The sequence below is a fragment of the Scyliorhinus torazame genome, chromosome 13 (genome assembly GCF_047496885.1).
Source record: "Scyliorhinus torazame isolate Kashiwa2021f chromosome 13, sScyTor2.1, whole genome shotgun sequence".
Taxonomy (NCBI): Eukaryota; Metazoa; Chordata; class Chondrichthyes; order Carcharhiniformes; family Scyliorhinidae; genus Scyliorhinus; species Scyliorhinus torazame.
The window spans coordinates 77,234,513-77,247,628 of record NC_092719.1 but is presented as its reverse complement, the minus strand read 5'-3'; the positions used below and the strand labels follow the sequence as shown (position 1 = coordinate 77,247,628).

At 48.2% G+C, this 13,116-nt stretch overlaps 1 protein-coding gene across 4 annotated transcripts in view; it reads left to right on the top strand.

The window, feature by feature from the left end:
- Window positions 1–13,116, top strand: part of sox5 (SRY-box transcription factor 5) — a 516,307-nt gene that overhangs the window by 10,696 nt on the left and 492,495 nt on the right. The gene's annotated exons all lie outside the window — the stretch shown is intronic.

Sequence of the window (13,116 nt, the reverse complement as noted above, 5' to 3'; positions counted from 1 at the left end):
GGATTGGCCGTGATCAATTGCCCCTTAGTGTCCAAAGACGTGCAGGTTAGGTGGAGTTACAGGGTTAGGGCAGGGGACTGGGCCTAGAGCGGGTTGGTGCAGACTCGATGGGTCGAATGGCCTCCTTCTGCACTGTAGGAATTCTATGACTTCTTCAAAAATGATTCGAAGTCAAGGCTGGGATCAAGCCTCGAAATGTTAGCTCCATTCTCTCTCTCCACCGATGCTATAAACCTGCTGAAATTGTCCGGCAGTTTATGTTTTGTTTCAAATTCCAGCATCCTCAGTAATTTGCTTTTATATTATAAAGATGCATTTGGCTTGTACAGGCATATTGAAGCGGGAGGGGGCCAGTTGGTCCTTGGAGCCTGCTCCACTGTACTTATATAGAGTTACGTGATCAATATCGGCAGACAGACTGCAATACAGCAAATAGTGGGTAACCTGTGCGATTCCCGCCCCCCCACAATTGAGTCATGTAATGTCTGGATTTATCGAGCTTTCTTTCATAAGTCAGTTTTTAGAAACTTCGTTCAGCAGATGGTTCATGTTAGGAAACGATCGTTGCAAATTGAAAGGTGCAAAGACATTCTGTGCTCAAAGTTTGTTTGCATACCGTTTACCTTGCCGTGCTCTGCGCTGCTGGTATAAATTGACACAGGACCATTCCTCATACACAAGCGATTCACAGCTGTCTCAGTTTGCTTATCACTGAGGCCGCTTCTTAAGTGGCGGAGCTGCAGAAGCCTGAGCTCTGCTACACAGAGGAACGACAGATCGGAGGTTTCAGCATTCAATCAGGCAGATGACTAAGGCAACAACTTGCATTTATACAACACGGTTTAACGGGGGGGGGGGGGGGATGTCCCCTTGGAACTTGGTGCAACAAAAATTGACATTGGACCCAAAGAATGGCACATTAGGCAGGCTGGCTAACCCGTGGTCAAAGAGCTGGGCGCAGAGAAGGATCCTAGGGTTGGAGAGACACAGATTGAGGGAAGAACTTTGGAGTTTCACGCCATTTGAAGGCAGCTGTCTATGCTTGAGTCAATGGAGTGAGGTCTGATTAATCTTTTCACACTTTGCAAAGAATGAACAAACTTGCATTTATATAGCACCTTTCACAACGTTAGGACCGGGAGGTTCTGTAGCTAACAAAGTAATTTTGGGTAGTGCCTGAGAACACAGTCGACAATTGAGATACAGCAATCTCCCACAAAGGGTTAAATGATCCAATGAACTATTTTCCCGATGTTGATCCAGTGATAAATGTCAGATCAGACGCTGGGAGAGCTGACCTGGAGCTCTTCATCAAATGGACAGCCAGAGGATTTAAAAAAAATAAATTTAGAGTACCCAATTCATTTTTTCCAATTAAGGGGCAATTTAGCATGGCCAATTCACCTACCCTGCACATCTTTGGGTTGTGGAGGTGAAACCCACGCAAACACGGGGAGAATGTGCAAACTCCACACGGACAGTGACCCAGAGCCGGGATCGAACCTGGGACCTTGGCACCGTGCTGCCCGGCCATGGGATATTTTGAAGTTCATCTGAGAAGGAGGATGGGACATCTGGAAGATGACGCCTCCAGCAGCATAATGCTGTCTCAGCTTTTCCCCAAAATGCCATTCTAGGATAAATGTCGCCACAGTGACTCTCTCCCTGTTGAGAGAGAGCTGACTGGTGGTGATTTAACCTGAGGATCACCACACCTCAGGCAAGGGGCAAAGTTGAGGCAGGGCCTTTATGAACAACCTCAGCAAGTACGGGAATTGAATCCACGCTGTTGGCATCGCTCCACATCACAAACCAGCCATCCAGCCAACTGAGCTAACGTAGTTGGTCAGTGGAGTAGAGATTGACCTTTTCATTGGGAAGAAGACTTCCACCTCTAAGCCAAGACTCGGCAGGTTTGTTCCATTTAGAACAATACGCCACTGATGGGTAATTTCCAATTTGGAGCTTATAATATTCCAGTGTCAGTCTGACTCTGCTCCTCACAGTCTACTTCCCTTAATTCAAAATTACTTAACGTGAATTGTTTCTTAATTTGAACTGAAATCATACAAAAAAAAACACCTGCTGAGTTGTTTTATTAAAATTGGGTAATTTGAACCACTGGATAATTTGACTTCAAATTAACAGGAATAGATTGTACACAAATTACAGTTCTCTCCTGGTGGCATGGTAGTTTCGTACTTATGTTACAGGTTGCGTTTACCCTATGGCCTTGATCAATAATCTGGAGCCTGTCCATCAAAAATTCCACCATGGCACTTATGAGAATTTTAATTCAATTTAAAAAAAATCTGGTACAGTAAAAGTGTCCATGAAGGTGACAGAGTGGCACAGTGGTTAGCACTGCTGCTTCACCTGCGACAGGGACTCGGGTTCAATTCTGGCCTCGGGTGACTGTCTTTGTGGAGTTTGCACTATCTCCCCGTGTCTGCGTGGGCTTCCTCAGGGTGCTCCGGTTTCCTTTCACAGTCCACAGATGTGCAGGTAGGTGAATTGGCCATGATCAATTGCCCCTCAGTGGCCAAAAATGTGTCCGTTGTTGCGGGGATAGTTATCTCGGACCATGCACCCCACTGGCTGGATATTCGGTTCAGTACGGGACGGGAGCAGAGGCCGGGGTGAAGGTTTGACTCGGGGTTGTTGGCAGATGGAGGTTTTTGTGATAAGGTGCGGCTGGTGATTAGGGATTATGTAGCGTTCAATCATAAACCAGGGGCTGGTTTAGCACACTGGGCTAAATAGCTGGCTTTTAAAGCAGACCAAGGCAGGCCAGCAGCACGGTTCAATTCCCGTACCAGCCTCCCCGAACAGGCGCCGGAATGTGGCGACTAGGGGCTTTTCACAGTAACTTCATTTGAAGCCTACTTGTGACAATAAGCGATTTTCATTTCATTTCGTTTTCAGAATGGGGAGGTGTCGGCGGGCATTTCTAGGCAGTGGTCCGGGTAGAAATTATCTAATTTACGGGTCGTGCGAATAAGGAAAGGAGGGCGGAACATGACCATCTAGTGAGCGAGATAGTGGAGGTGGACAGGGAATATTCGAGGGTGCCCACCGTGGAGGGATTGGCAAGGAGGAAAAGGTTGCAGGGGCAATTTGACAGGCTGACAACGGGGTGGGCGGTAGGGCAACTGTGTAGGGTAAGAGGAGTGCAATACGAGTATGGGGAGAAGGCGAGCCGCATGCTGGCGCACTAGCTGCGGAGGCAGGTTACGTCCAGGGAAATATTGAACATCCAGACTGGGGCTGGGGATGTGGTGTCAAAGCCAGGGAAGATAAATGAGGCATTTAGGGAGTACTACCAGGGACTTTGTGAAGCAGACCCAGGAGGAGAGGAGGGGGACATGGGGTGGTTTCTGGACGAGCTGGTATTTCCTCAGGTGGAGGAAGCAAAGAGGAAGGCGTTGGAGGAGCCCCTGGGGCTGAGGGAGGTGCTGGATAGTGTCAGGGGTATGAAGTCGGGGAAGGCCCCTGGGCCGGATGGGTATACGGCAGAGTTTTATAAGGAATTTGCGGCGGACCTGGCACCACATCTGTTGGGGGGTTTTAATGAAGCACTGGAGAAGGGGGAGTTGCCGGAGACGATGATGCAGGCAGTAATCACACTAATCCCCCCAAAAGGGAAGGATCCGGTAGAATGTGGGTCGTATAGACCCATATCACTATTGAACACGGATGTGAAAGTATTGGCTAAGTTGTTGGCGGGGAGGATGGAGGATTGTGTCCCGGGGGTGGTTGCAGAAGATCAAACAGGCTTCAGGAAGGGCAGCCAGCTCGTGAGTAATATAAGATGGCTGTTGAATGTGGCGATGAATCCGTCGAGAGCTCTGGTACCGGAGGTGATGGTTTCCATGGACGCGGAGAAAGCACTTGATCGGGTGGAGTGGCGGCACTTGTTCGAAGTTTTGGGAAGGTTTGGGTTTGGGCTGAGATTTGTGGCATGGATGCGGATGCTGTATGTGGCGCCAAGAACGAGGGTGAGGACGAATGATATGAGCTCACGAAGCTTTGCCATACAGGGGTGCCTGCTGTTGCCGCTGCTGTTTGCGCTAGCCATAGAGCCATTGGCGATGGCTCTCAGGGTGGGCAGAGTGGCAGGGGATAATGAGGGGACAGAGGGAGCATCGGGTGTCTCTCTATGCCGATGACCTCTTGCTGTATGTTTCGGATCCGTTGGAGAGTATGGGAAGGATTATGGGCCTGTTGAGGAGGAGTGGAGGGTTCTCGGGATACAAGCTGAATGTAGGGAAAAGCAAGATACTCCCAGTGAATGAGCTGGCACAGCAGGCTAATTTAGGGGGGATGCCATTTACGGTAGCAAGGGATAGGTTTAGGTACTTGGGGATTCACGTAGCGAGGGAATGGACGGTGGTGAAAGTATTGGCTAAGTTGTTGGCGGGGAGGATGGAGGATTGTGTCCCGGGGGTGGTTGCAGAAGATCAAACAGGCTTCAGGAAGGGCAGCCAGCTCGTGAGTAATATAAGATGGCTGTTGAATGTTGAATGTGGCGATGAATCCGTTAAGTGGAACTTAACGAAGCTGGTGGTGTAGGCCAGGGAGGATCTTAAGAGGTGGGATACACTGCACTTAACATTGGCGGGGAGGGTCCAAGTGGTGAAAATGAATATTTTGCCGAGGTTCTTGTTTATCTTTCAGGCTCTCCCAATCTTTATACCAAAGGCCTTTTTTTGGAGAGTGGGCACAATCATCTCTGACTTTGTATGGGCGGGGAAGGTGCCGAGGGTGGGGAGGACCCTGCTACAGAGGCAGAGGCAGCAGGGGGGGTTGGCGTTGCTGAACTTGCTTCATTATTATTGGGCAGCGAATGTGGACAAGGTGCGGCGGTGGTGGGAAGGAGAAGGGGTAAAGTGGGTTAGGATGGAGGAGGAATCTTGTAAGAAGTCTAGTTTAAGCGCTATGGTGATGGCAGCATTGCCAATGGCTCCGAGTAGGTATTCATAGAATTCATAGAATTATAGAATTCATAGAATTTACAGTGCAGAAGGAGGCCATTCGGCCCATCGAGTCTGCACCGGCTCTTGGAAAGAGCACCCTACCCAAGGTCAACACCTCCACCCTATCCCCATAACCCAGTAACCCCACCCAACACTAAGGGCAATTTTGGACACTAAGGGCAATTTTGGACACTAAGGGCAATTTATCATGGCCAATCCACCTAACCTGCACATGTTTGGACTGTGGGAGGAAACCGGAGCACCCGGAGGAAACCCACGCACACACGGGGAGGATGTGCAGACTCCGCACAGACAGTGACCCAAGCCGGAATCGAACCTGGGACCCTGGAGCTGTGAAGCAATTGTGCTATTCACAATGCTACCATGCTGCCCCAGAGTATTCAGGGAGTCCAGTGGTGCAGTCCACGGTGAAGATATGGAATCAGCTGAGGTGGCATTTTAGGGTGGAAGGGATGTCGGTGCTAACACCGCTGTGTGAGAATCATGGGTTTACGCCGGGGGGGATGGATAGTGTATACAGGAGGTGGAGGGAAGTGGGGCTGGTCAAGGTGAGGGATTTGAATTTGGAGGAAGGGTTCGCCAGTCTGGAGGAGCTAAGAGAGAGGGTAGAGCTGCCGAGGGGTAGTGAGTTCAGGTATCTACAGGTTAGGGACTTTGCACGAAAGGTCTGGAACGGGTTTCCTAGATTGCCGGGATACACCCTACAGGAGCGACTGCTGCTTCTGGATGTGGATGGTGAGGGAAGAATTGGGGATATATACAAGTGGCTGGGGGAGCAGGGAGGCGAGCGGGTGGTGAAGATCAAGGAGAAATGGGAAGCGGAGTTGGGAATGGAGATCAATTGGGGAGTATGGAGTGAGGCACTGCGAAGGGTAAACGGGACCTCCTCTTGTGCAAGGATGAGCCTGATACAGTTTAAGGTGGTGCACAGGCTGCATATGACTCGAGCAAGAATGAGTGGGTTCTTTCAGGGGGTAGCAGATGAGTGTGAGAGGTGTGGGCGGGGGCCAACGAATCATGCGCACACGTTTTGGGGTTGTGAAAAATTGGGAAGATTCTGGACGGGAGTGTTCGCGGTCTTAGCCAGGATAGTGGAGGAGGGAATCGACCTGGACCCTTTGGTGGTGATATTTGGGGTTTCAGAGAAGCCGGAGCTCATGGAGAGGAGGAAGGCCGATGTCTTGGCCTTTGCCTCTCTGATTGCACGGCGACAAATTTTGCTGGAGTGGCGGTCGGCACTGCAAAAGGAGAAAAATCTGTACAAACTGTATAGTTGATTGTTGGGAAGAATGTTTCCCGGGGTGTTTATTTACTGTAACCTACTTTGATACAAGTTTGAATAAAATGCGTTTTTAAAAGAAAATGTGTCAGTTAAGTGGGGTTACAGGATTAGGGCAGGGGAGTGGGCCTAGGTAGGGTGTTCTTTCAGAGGGCTCATGCAGACTCAATGGGCCGAATGGCCTCCTTCTGAACTGTGGGAATTCTATGATTCTAAGGTGTCAGATTATTGTGAAAAAAACTAAGTTCTTCACGAATTTAGGGAAGGAAATCTGATACTCTTTTCAGGCCTGCCTATTTGCAATGCCAAACAAACAAATTAGGAGCAGGAGTAGGCCACTCGGCTCCTTGAGCCTGCTCCACCATTCAATAAGATCATGGCTGACCTGATTGTAACATGAACCCCACATTCCTGCCCACCCCTGATAACCTTTCATTCCCCTTGTTAATCAAGAATCTATCTGGCTCTGCCTTAAAAATATTCATAGATTCTGCATCGACAGCCTTTTGAGGAAGAGAGTTCCAGAGATTCACGATCCTCTGAGGGAAAACAATTCTCATCTCTGTCTTAAATGGGCAGCACAGTGGCGCAGTGAATAGCACTACTGCCTCACGGCGCCAAGGTCCCAGGTTCGATCCCGGCTCTGGGTCACTGTCCGTGTGCAGTTTGCACATTCTCCCTGTGTTTACGTGGGTTTCGCCCCCACAACCCAAAGGTGTGCAGGCTAGGTGGATTGGCCACGCTAAATTGCCCCTTAATTGGAAAAAATGAAATGGGGACGCTAAATTTAAAAAGAAAATCTGTCTTAAATGGGTGACCCCGTATTTTTAAACAGTGATTCCCTCATTCTAGATTCTAGAACCCACAGGTTTCCCGGCAGTGGGCAGTAGTCACAATGGGCAATCTTATTTGCCGGCAGCAGAAACGGAGATTCCCGTTGCTGCCGATGGCGTGCCACCCAGGACCATGCGGCTGGAGAGGTGAAAAATTCCACTCCATCCTCTCCACGCCCACACCAGCTGAATTAGCCCAGCAAGCCATTCAGGGCAGTAGGTCAGGAAACAGTAAATGCTGGTATTGCCAGTGATGCCAACTTCCTGAGAATTAATGGGGGGGGGAAAAGTGTTGGTGAAATGTTTACCATGTACATTCGAAGCATTTAGTTACTGAAGATCTCTGAGGCCACGTGACTGTCCAGCACTTTAACTCAGCAGCTTCCTTCTCTTCAGATTTACACTTGTTTCCATTTAATTTGATTTACTCCAAAATGCCAGTTAAATGCCATTGATTAAGCTTCATTGCTGCTGTCAGGGGTTGTAAAAAATGTTAAAGAGATGGACTGGTGGAGTGTTTAGCCTGTGAACCAACCCATGTGTCGTTTGAGAAATGGTGCGGTGCAGTCAGAAGGCTTTCAAATTAGAATTGTCAATGCTTAACAAAAATATGTTAAGTTACTTGCTTTGATCAAGTGAACAATAGCACCTCAGAGGTTCATCCACTATCCTGCCATTGGATGGCTTAATTGGAAAATAATTGAGTTCTGGATCTCCTGGCTGACAGACAAACTTTGGTCATAAAGAAGTAACTTTAAAAACAAGAGTTGATGAATTTTAGAGCACCGTTCAATTGGACTATGAGCCTGTAGATGAATAGGTAGGGAAGTTACAGAGCATTAGCGCTAACCTCACTTGTCTTCTTTTTATGCTTCTCGATTTTGACATTCATTAATGGTGTTGTTAGACATGTGCGGCCAGACTTGAACAATGCAAGGGTTTTGCACTTCTACAGCGCATTTTCAAGACTTCAGGATGTCCAAAGTATTCTGCAACCAATTAAGTATTATTTTGAAGTGTGGTCACTGTTGCAATCTAGGAAGCACAACAGCCACGTGGTAATGACCAGAGCATTGAATTTTCAGCGATGTTGCTTCAGACATAAATATTGGCCGGGGCTTAGCACTGCTGCCTCACGACGCTGAGGTCCCAGGTTCAATTCTGGGTCACTGTCCGTGTGGAGTTTGCACATTCTCCCCGTGTTTGCATGGATTTCTCCCCACAACCCAAAGATGTGCAGGCTAGCTGGATTGGCCACGCTAAATTGCCCCTTAATTAGAAAAAACTAATTGGGTACTCTAAATTTAAAAAAATATATATTGGTCAGGGCTTCGGGGCAATCTCCCCAGCGCTTCTTCGAAATAGTGCTGCGGAATTTCTTACGTCATCCCGAGGTCACAGATCAGGCCTTGGTTTAACATCCAGTGTGAAATACAGCGGGCGGGATTCTCCGCCACGCCGAGCCACATTTCTGCCCCCGACCGGCTGGCGGGGTTCTCCGTTACGCCAGCCGGTCAATGGGGTTTCCCATTGTGGGGCAGCCCCACCCCATCAGGAAACCCCTAGGCGCCTGCGTAACGGAGAATCACGCCGGCGGAGAATCCCGGCCCAGCATCTCCTGCAGGGCAGCAGTCACTCAATACACAACAAGGAGTGTTAACCTAGATTTTGTGCCCATGACTTTGTAGTGGGGTGTCTCTGTGTCTTGATAACAGGTTGCTTTGTGCTGCTTCCCACAAGACGGTACAGGGTGATAAGGGCCAGAATTCTCCAGCCATTGGGATTCCCTTTTCCCGCCGGTACCACCCCCCCCCGCTCACAGTTTTCCCGGCGGCGTGGAGTGGCTTCAATGGGAAATCTTGTTGACAAGCGGTGGAAAGAGAGAATCCTGCCGCCGGCGAACCTTGTGCCTCTGAGAAGCACGCGGCTGGGGGACTGGAGAATCCCGTGCAAGGTGTAAATAGTTTTGTTGTATTGAAACAGGGTGTTGAATGGGATGGAGAAGCAAGTCTGTGCACAGTTACATAGTCCACAATACCATATTTAAGGATCAAAAACCCTCCCTCGTTTCTCAGGGCTTGCATGGTCAGCCTTTGTAGGGTCATTTCTCTTTGTTTAAAATATTTGATTTGAAAGAGAGAAGAAACTAAATGCTGTCAGGTACTGTTGTTGTCAGTTCGCACAATGGTAAACAGAATCATAAAATCATAAAGCGCAGAAGATTGTTTGGTCTATTTTACCTGTAGCGGCTCGTAAAAATATCTATTCAATTAATTCACTCCCCTTTCCCCGTACCCCTGCAAATGTCTCCTTTACAAGTATGTCCCAATTCCCTTTTGAAAGTTGCCCTTACAGTGGAAGTAAGGGCTTCCACTGCCCTTACAGGCTCTGCCTTCCAGGTCACAACAACCCCCTGTGTGGAGACAAAAATCCTTAACTTCATTCTGGCTCTTAAGTTAATTCTCTAAAATGTTTCCCCTGGTTACTGATCCTCCTCCCATGGAAAGATTCTCCTGATGAACTCTTTCAAACTCCTCACAGTTTTGAATGTCTCGTTCAAATCTCCAATGAACCTTCATCGGCTCTAAGGAGGATAATCACAATTGCTCTGTTTTCTGAGAAGTGAGATAGGTTAATCTAGCAGCTCAAAACCGTCATCCGAGAGGCGTGTTGGGGTCATTAGCAGCAGAAACGAATACTCCCAGAATCTGCGACCACATGACCTGGCATATTCCTCACTCATTGATCACCAGGCTAACTGGCTTGGTCAATGAAGAACCATCGAATCATAGAATTCCACAGTACAGCAGGAGGCCATTCAGCCTATCCAGTCCGCACCGATTCTCTGAAAGAGCACCCTACCCAGGTCCACTCCCCTGCCTTATCCCCATTACCTCACCTAACCTTCACATCTTTGGGCACTGAGGGGCAATTTAGCATGGTCAATCCACCTAACCTGCACATCTTTGGACTGTGGGAGGAAACCGGAGTACCCGGAGGAAACCAAGGCGGACACAGGGAAAAAGTACAAACTCCACACAGTCACCCAAGGTTGGAATTGAACCTGGGTTCCTGGCATTGTGAGACAGCATCATTAACCACTGTGCCACTGTGCTAGAAGAACCCCGGGCTACAAAGGGTCTACCTGAAAATGAAATGCCATCTTGGTGAAGCTACAAGATCCTATTACCAACGCATCACACTCTGCCTCATCTTGTTGAGCACGGTTGTGGGCAATTAAGCAATAACAAGAGGAGGAGGCTTTATGGGCAACTGATCCTTAATGATGACAGAGCTCAGCGCGTGATTGCAAAAGGTAAGGCTGAAGAGTATGCAACCATCTTCAGCCAGAAGTGCCGAGTGGATGATCTATCTTGGCCTCGCCCTGAGATCCCCCAAAATCATAGGCGCCAGTCTCCTTTCAAATTGATTCACTCCACGTAACAGCAAAAAACAGTCATTGATTGCTCCATCAGCCAACTCTCAGTCATCAGAAAAATGTTGGAAGGAATCATCAGCAGTGGCATTTACCAATGACCTGCTCACCGACATTCAGTTTGTACTCCCCCAGGAATCCATGATTTCTTAAGCTGTCTCTCTCCACCTCAATGTGAAATGTGTTGCCTGCCTTGGTGAACCTCATCAGCCTCACATTCCAGCCCGATCACTTGTAAACTGGGCCCTCTTTTGAATCATTATTTGAGGAAAGTGGCCAAGTAGCGAATTCTTTGCTGAACTACTTTCTGACTTGTCCATCAATTAACATTAGTTCTAAAATGTATGCATCAGTAAATAATTTATGTCAGGCTGCAGTTTCATGTTTACATCAAACACTTTCCAAGTTGTAAATAACACAGAGTATTGGCTTTTAAGACCCTCTTTTATGTCTTATGGAATCAATATTGTCTGTTGCAGATGGCAGCCTGGCTGTGATAGATGAAGCGCTCAGTAGCCTCCAGTAACTACGTTGACTTTCATGATTCTTTGTTATTTGACACATTAATATTCTTCTTCAGAAGGATTTTACACGACCCACCATAATGCTGACGACAGACCAATTTCTACTTTGCTCATACATCCGATGTAGTGACACACTGCACAAAACAACTTGGCTGGTGAGATGCGAATTTTGCCCTGGAACAAACTGCCTGAAGATTCAATTATGCCGTTAACTTCCAAAAGGGATTGGATAAATACTTGGAAAGGGCAAATTTGCAAGGCTGCAGTGAAAGGGCGGGGGGGGGGGGGGGGAAGGAGGTGGTGTTGGACCAACTAGACTATGTAGGTATGAATGGCTGAATAGCCCTCTTCTGTGCTGTACAATTCTATGACTTTGTTCGTTAATGGTGAAAATGCAATAAATTAAGACTTAATTTCAGCTGAAATACGTTTGGGAAACAAGTCGTTATTTTGCAAAGAATATCTGGAAGACTTCAGAAAATCCTACTGTCTTAAACACTTCATTGAGTGAAAGCACCACATAAGCTTCAATGCACATATGATCTCCTTTTCTTATCAGCGGTCTAGTGAAGCAACATCTGTAACATAATTTATTACAGGCGAACACTGTTGCAGAGAGGATTTTATGAGGATTAATCCTGGTACATGTGCACATCATGCCACTGTTGAATAGATACGTGCTTATGCAATATGTGCTGTACATAGTGAGGACTGAATCATGTTAGTGCTATGAAGCATCAGGACTATACAGGAGGATGTTTGGAGGCAAAATATTTCATCAATTAAATCAAAGTGAATTTCAAAGTGAAGGGAGCAGAGGTTATATCCAGTTCCCGAGGCTCTAACCCAGTGATTCTTGATCTTTTTTGGTTGAAGAACTTCATTTCAACTGGATTTGAAACCATGGGCTGAATTTTGCACAGGGGCCAGAGGCCACCAACCCTCCGATGGGCCAATCTGACTTGGCCGAGCCTACCTGCACTAGGCCGATTCGCTCCGTCGGTCGTTGGGTCTTTAAATGGCTGGAGGGGGGAGAGCCGCCCCCATCAGAGAGGAATTTCCTTCTCCCCCCCCACCCCCACCACCGCCGCTGAGAGCTGCCAACCAATCAAATTTCAGCTAGCTCTCTTGTCCCAGCAACTCTGGTGTGAGATTGAGGGGGCTGGGGTCGATAGGGTGGGGACGGAGGGGAACCGCAGGAGGAAGGATATACTTTTAGGGAGTGGACCTGTGATTGGCATCTTCCACTGGAATCAGCAGTGGTGGGGGAGGAGGCCCTTGAGTGTCCACTAACTGACCACTTAAGGGCCTCAGTGGGCAAATGAGGGAGCAGGCCACCCGTGCCTCCTTGATGCGGGTAAAAACTATATGGGGGGGGAGGGCAGCACAATGGCGCAGTGGGTAGCTCTGCTGCCTCACGGCGCCGAGGTCCCAGGTTCGATCCCGGTCCTGGGTCACTGTCCGTATGGAGTTTGCACATTCGCCCCGTGTTTGTGTGGGTTTCGCCCCCTCAACCCAAAGATGTACAGTGTAGGTGGACTGGCCACGCTAAATTACCCTTTAATTGGAAAAACATAATTGGGTACTCTAAAAAAAATTTTAATTTATGGGAAGGCAGGCAAAGGGCACAGCACTGCTGCCATGGCACCAATTCAATGCCATCCTGTCTTTGGGGTAAGGGATGTTCAGACTCATTAATTCCCCACCTAAATTATAATACAATATAGCACTCACGATACCCTCTCTTTGAGTTTAAATTGTACTTCAATATGCTTAAAACTCCCTCCTCCTGAATGAGGCTGAACTTACTTGGCACCCATCACCAACCTTCTTACCTCGGGGTTTGCCCGTCAATTTTCCTGCTGCTCTTAATGTTCCTCCAGGCGGGTTTTCTTCGGAGGTTTGACAGCCAGCCCACTCTGCGCTGCACGTATGGCGGTCACCACACCATTTCCATGCCTCCACTTGCAGCAGGCTTGCCTCAGGCCGCTGCTCATTCGCACACTGCTCCATCGAATCCATTTGGAAAAGGGCCCTCAACCAGAAA